The 5,860-nt window shown below is 40.7% G+C and overlaps 1 pseudogene; it reads right to left on the reverse strand.

Moving 5' to 3' along the window:
• Positions 1–219: 219 nt before the first annotated feature.
• LOC140510083 (cyclin-G1 pseudogene) lies at positions 220–966 on the reverse strand (annotated as a pseudogene).
• Between the last annotated feature and the right edge of the window lie 4,894 nt (positions 967–5,860).

The raw sequence follows: 5,860 nt of genomic DNA on the forward strand, positions 1-5,860 counted from the left end.
TGAACTCTCATTACAGTTCAAATACATCAATTAAAGTCAATCATACCTTGCCATTAATACTGCCAGTATACTGATCCAGATACTGCTAGATTGAATCAATATTAACTGGCAATTTGAAGTACAGTTTCCCATCCTTATTCTACATCAGAGCTTCACATCTGAGTTTGAGTTTTTACAAACATGCTTCAAAGAAGATCATAATTTAGTCCGGAACACATTTCCAACTGCAGTACACATAATCAATTTCCCACTCTAGCCTGTTTTCCCCTCATGTCTGAAAACATCAATGCTAACCTGGTTGCTATGTTTCAGGCTTCACAGTTTAAATCCATTCTAATACTGGAATCCACAGTTCTGATGTAAAGTAAGCCTTCCAAATAGTTGAATTTCTTCACCATAAGACTCCTATGAAAACCCATTTCAGGAATTGTTGGAAGATGAGTGATTTGGTAACAATTATGCTTTAACTGATGTGCAGTATGCCCAGACACTCTCCACTTCACCTTCAGAGCATTTGGTTTAGAACACTTGCTTGAGGAGTATTCAGTTAGGCACTTTGCTACAAGTTCCTGCCAGAAAGTTCGATCTTTGCAAGTTATCTTGGAATGTTTCGGGAGACATTCTACCCCTTCTGCCAACTCTATACTTTTGTGCTCTTGAATCTCCAGTGCAGTTATAGACCATAACAATACAGAAGGCTTTGCTTTAGAAAACATCATGATATGTTGGCATGCTTGAAGCCAAGCTTCCAGTCTTTCAAAACTCAGTCTCTTTCTCTTTCAGATGGTAAATTTTCATGAATGAGTGAAAAATGGAGCTATAGAAACTGAAAGGCAGTATAGCTTTGACTTTCCAACATACCTTCTCTCATGCAACCTTTTCCATTTTCGTGTGGTCAGAAACTGTGAATTTGCATTAGTTTATTCTGATAAAATCCGTGTCTGATGGGATATTTTTCTCTTCCTCTGTTGATTCCACAGCCAGATAGAAGCAACTCAATTCCACACATCCAAAATGTTTGGGTCGTACCTTCATTTTGGATAGAAATATGTCCAGTAAATTCACAGCCAGAGAAAAAATCTCTAGGTCAACACCAAAGAACTGAGTTGGCTAAGAAGGTCTTCTACTTCAAAGTCCCCCAGCCTTGCTGTCATCCGAAGGCAGGTTCAACTGGTCTCAAGGCACAGACCTTTGGCCTATATCTGGACTCCTGTTCCAACAGAACATTCAGTAGGTATAGCAGTTTCTAAGCTTCAGTTGTTACCAGTGCTTCTATAGTCTTAAGCTTCTTAAGGCGACTCTTCCTTAGTAGCAAGCCTCTCTCCTGGGGCCAGTCCTCTTCTCACCCTGAAAATTAGTCCAAACACCCTGGACAATGCAGGAACCATACTGGGGAAAGGACAGGGGTCTGGAGGAGGGGGAAGAGGATGGGGGCAGCAGCTCTAGTGAGCTGAGAATGGTGCCAGTCCCAGGCCTTGGAGCACTGAGGCTGGGAAGGACTTTAGAACAAAATGCTGAAGAGATCTTAGAATACAGAATGTCAGAGCTGAGAGGTACTTTAGAAAAAAGGACATCAGAGCTGGAGGGGAATCTTAGAACACAGGATGTCAGAGCTAGAAGGCACTTTAGAATATAGGATGTCACAACTGGGAGGGGCCTTAGAACACAAGATGCCAGAGTTGGTAGGACCTTAGAACACAGAATGTCAGAGCTGGGAGGGATCTTAGCACAGAAAGCAGGAACTGGAAGGCAGCTTAGACAGTGAGTGGTAGAGCTCAGAACACAGAAGATTGCAGCTGGAAGGCAGCTTAGAGAACATTTAGTCCACCCCTTTGATTTTACATCAGAAGAAACTGGCTGAGAGCAGGGAAATGGCTTGCCCTGTCATACATCTGATAAGGGACAAAGCTGGGATTTGAATCTTGGCTTCATTTAGAGAAATGAAGGAAGGTTCCATCTTGCAGCAGTAGTTCTCAAACTTTGTGGTCTCAGGACCCCTTTATACTCTTTAAAATTATTGGAGGACCCCAAAGAGCTTTTTGTTTATGTGGGTTATTTCTTTCGATAGTTACTGTATTAGAAATAAAATCATCAGTATTATTTTGAAAATAATTTTGACCTCACAGAATTCCTGAAAAGATCTCAAATCTCTCTTTGAGTTGTGCTCTTACAGAAACAAAACTTAGAAGGCATTCTTCAAGCACTTGCGGATAGGAATATGACATTTTTTTCCTTTTTCCCTAATGATGAGCAAACAAGAATGCTTCCCTCTACTTTAAAAAAAGTGAGATGCCACAAAAAAATATCACATTCAACTCCCTGCACACTGAAGGGGCACTCAATAGTGCTCTGTCCTACTGAATATGATTTTAGGTAATCTTTTTTAGAGAAGGACCAAAAGCAGCAAATAGCCAATTTGCATTGGACAGAAGTTGGGTGCATCGATGTGCCTGGCACACAGTAAGCATTAATAAATGCTTTTTGACTGACACTTTCTCTGATCATTCTAGAAACCCAATGGCAGGCCATCTTTCTCTGTGCAGGTTGTTTGAGAAAAGTGTTAAAAGCTGGAGCTATACAATTATTCCTCTTCCCATTGCCAGATAGAGGGTCATTTTTGAATGGAAAGAGTTAATAAAATTATTGAAAGAGATGTTCCAGGAAAGGTCAGTTTATACCGTTGGTGACTTCTATTCCAACTGCTGAGAAAAGACTTGCATGAAATCCCTTATTTTCAGGTACTTAGACTAACCCTTCCCAGAGGATAGAAAATGGAAAAATAAGACCTTGGTCCAGAAATTTAAATACTGGAAATCTATTCAAATTCTGCTTAATTGACTGGGCTTGGAAATATATCACTCAAGCAAAATTCATTTTTTAAAGCCACACAAAATTTCTTTCTTTCTTTTTTTTCTTTCTTTCTTTCTCTTTTTTTTTTTTGGTGCTTTGGAAATGGCTGCTGGGGAGCGTTGGTCAGTTGGTGTTGTCTTTGTGGAGTGTCAGCTGTTAACTCAGCCTGTCTACCTTAAGGAGCTGAAAGGAAGCAGTGAACCCATAGAATAAATGCCCCTTAAAGGTAGGGGGCAGTTTGCCTTTTGTCTTTGTAAACTCTGGGCTAGCATAGTGCTGGGCATAGAGCAGGCAGTGAATACATGACTACAATGAAATGAAGAGCAAGGTCTTACCCATAGATTGGATTACCTGGAAGAAGTTCTGTATTATTCACTCTCCTCTGAGGCAAAGTCCCCAGAGAGGGCAGCCTCGAGCTGGCTATCCAGTCAGAAGAGCTAGCTGCCAAACCTTCTTCTGTCTCTTACCACTTGCATGGCGTGGACTAGATTGAATCACTTACACTCTCAGTCTCAGTGTCCTCATTTGTAAAATGGGGGAGGAGGGGGGTTGGAATAGACTTTTAAGTTCCTTCTCAGTTCTTAATCCAGGATCCGATAAAGTAGGAGTTTGGATCGACAAGGGCTCAAGGATATCCTTATATCAGGACATAAAAAACTGGGCCTCTACAATGTTACCCCAGCTACATGGTTGGGTCTGGGTCATTGAGGCAACCTTTGGCTTGACTCTTTTGGGAAGCAAGGGGCAGTCCAAGTCTGCAATGGTATAGCCTTTACAGTGAGCTTCACAAGAAGCATTGACCAGGTAAGAGTCACCCAGGAGGTATTTGGAAAGCATTCTTTCAGTTTGATTCAGCATGTATTATAATACATGACTGTTATATACAAAGTATTATGCTAGGCATCAGGGAGAATTCTCAGGAAATTCTTAGTCACACCAGTAAACCAGGGTAATGGATAGTATATCCATATTAGAGCATGAGAAATAAAATGGGGAAATGGATAGAACAATGGTAGGTCTTAGAGTCAGATAGACATGAGTTCAAATCTCACTTCTGAGCCATACTGGCTGGATCATCCTGGGTATGCCTCAGTCACAATGAGGCATTGAGGTGGCACACAGAGGTTAGATCACTGGGCCCAGAGTCAGGAAGATCTGAAGTCAAATAGATCAATCGATAAACATTTATCAAGTGCTTACTATGTGCCAGACACTGTGCTAAGTTCAAATCTAGCCTCAGATACTTACTAGCTAGCTTGTGATCCTGGAGAAGTCATTTGGCCTTAGTTTGTCTCAGTTTCCTCAACTGAAAATGAAAGCAGTGAAGGCACCTGCTAACTAGAATTATGAGGATTTAAATAAAATAATATTTGTAAAGCACTTAGCACTGGGCCTGACACATAGGAGATGCTTCATAAATACTTATTTTTTTTTCCTTTCCCAGGGAACTCTGTAACAGTGGAATTTTTAAAAATTAAATTTTATTTTTAATCAGTCTCTCTCATCCACACTCATCTCCCCATTAAGAAAGAAAGGCAAAATCTGTGACAAACGTATAGAAAGACTAGAAGATAGGTAGGTAGGTAGATAGATAGATAGATGGATAGATAGATAGATAGATAGATAGATAGATAGATAGATAGATAGATAGATAAATTGCTAATGTGAACTGGTGGAGACATTCTATATTGGACATTTTCCCACACTGATGAAATCACAGGTCCAGATCACTCTCCTAAAAGGAAAAAAGTGATAACACACTAGACAGACATAGCCTCATATTCCATTTCTCCTTATTCTTATATCCCTACCACTCAAAGTGTCTCCTAGACAAATTCAGTTATGACTCCTTGAACCCACCAATCAGTTCATTTCTTTATATGAAAAAATAAGTCAGTAACATAGAGGAAAGTCCCCAATCATGTCTCAAACAGGTAAACCAGTTGTCTGACTCAGCTGAGGCTTTGTTTCAGCTGAGTAATTACTTGGGGGTTCCTTCTGAAGAACTCTGTGGACATGGTCTTTATTGGATGAATAAAAGCTACTTCGGCTCTCAAACCCTACAGCCAATAGAAGAAAGAGAGCTGACATCACAATTCATTTCCCCTTCTTGCCAAGTTGGGACTCAAGGTACAGGGATCAGGAATATCATAAAAGGAACAGAAATCCCAACCAGCTTTGTAGATCTCAGGGGATGATGGAGCCACAGATGACGGAGCCAAATAGCAGGGGCACATTTTGTCTGTTGGTCCAAACACTTGCATTTCTGAGCTCAGTCTCTCAGAAGTCTTTTGAAAAGTCTAGGGTTGCTTTTGTTGATTTACTTTTGCTCAGTTTTTAAAAACTTCCAAATTAAAAAAAATTATTTAAAATTCAGTGGTAGTGGTAGTAGTTGTGGGGTGAGTGTGCGTGGGTGTGTTTGTATGTGTGCATCCTTTTGGATGAATCACTTAAGAGGACATACTGTACCACTTTCACAGGTGCCGGATTCCTCCTGGTGAACAGATAGTGTTGTCGGCATTATCTATTATTGGTGTTGACATATTTGGTGTATAAGTCCAACTTTCTGGGACCTTGGAACTTGATGGATCAGTAAAGAAGCCTGGTCCAGAACCCACTAAACCACTGTAGTCAATCACTTCTCCTGCCTTACCTTTGAGGCTCAAGGGCTTTCCAAACTGTGGTTCCACAATGAAAGTTGCCTTGCTTCTCTTTAGCACTGACTTAGTGAATTCGTCCTATTGGATGGTTTCAGGGCATATAGTCAAGATTGGTTTAGTGTTGGCAAAGAAGCCTAGCAAAGGTCAGAGGAGATAGCAGAAGCTCTCAACCAGAAAAGGTTTGGGAGAATATTTAGCCCAACTTCCTCATTTTACAAATGGGGAAAGTGAGGCCCAGGAATGTTAAATGACTTTCCTAGCAGGGCCATGCACATGCAGTAAGTGCCAGAGGTAGAGTTTGAACTTAGTTCCTCTGATTCAAAAGTCAGCGTTCTTTCCATTATACTACA

Source organism: Notamacropus eugenii, chromosome 6 (assembly GCF_028372415.1).
Source record: "Notamacropus eugenii isolate mMacEug1 chromosome 6, mMacEug1.pri_v2, whole genome shotgun sequence".
NCBI lineage: Eukaryota > Metazoa > Chordata > Mammalia > Diprotodontia > Macropodidae > Notamacropus > Notamacropus eugenii.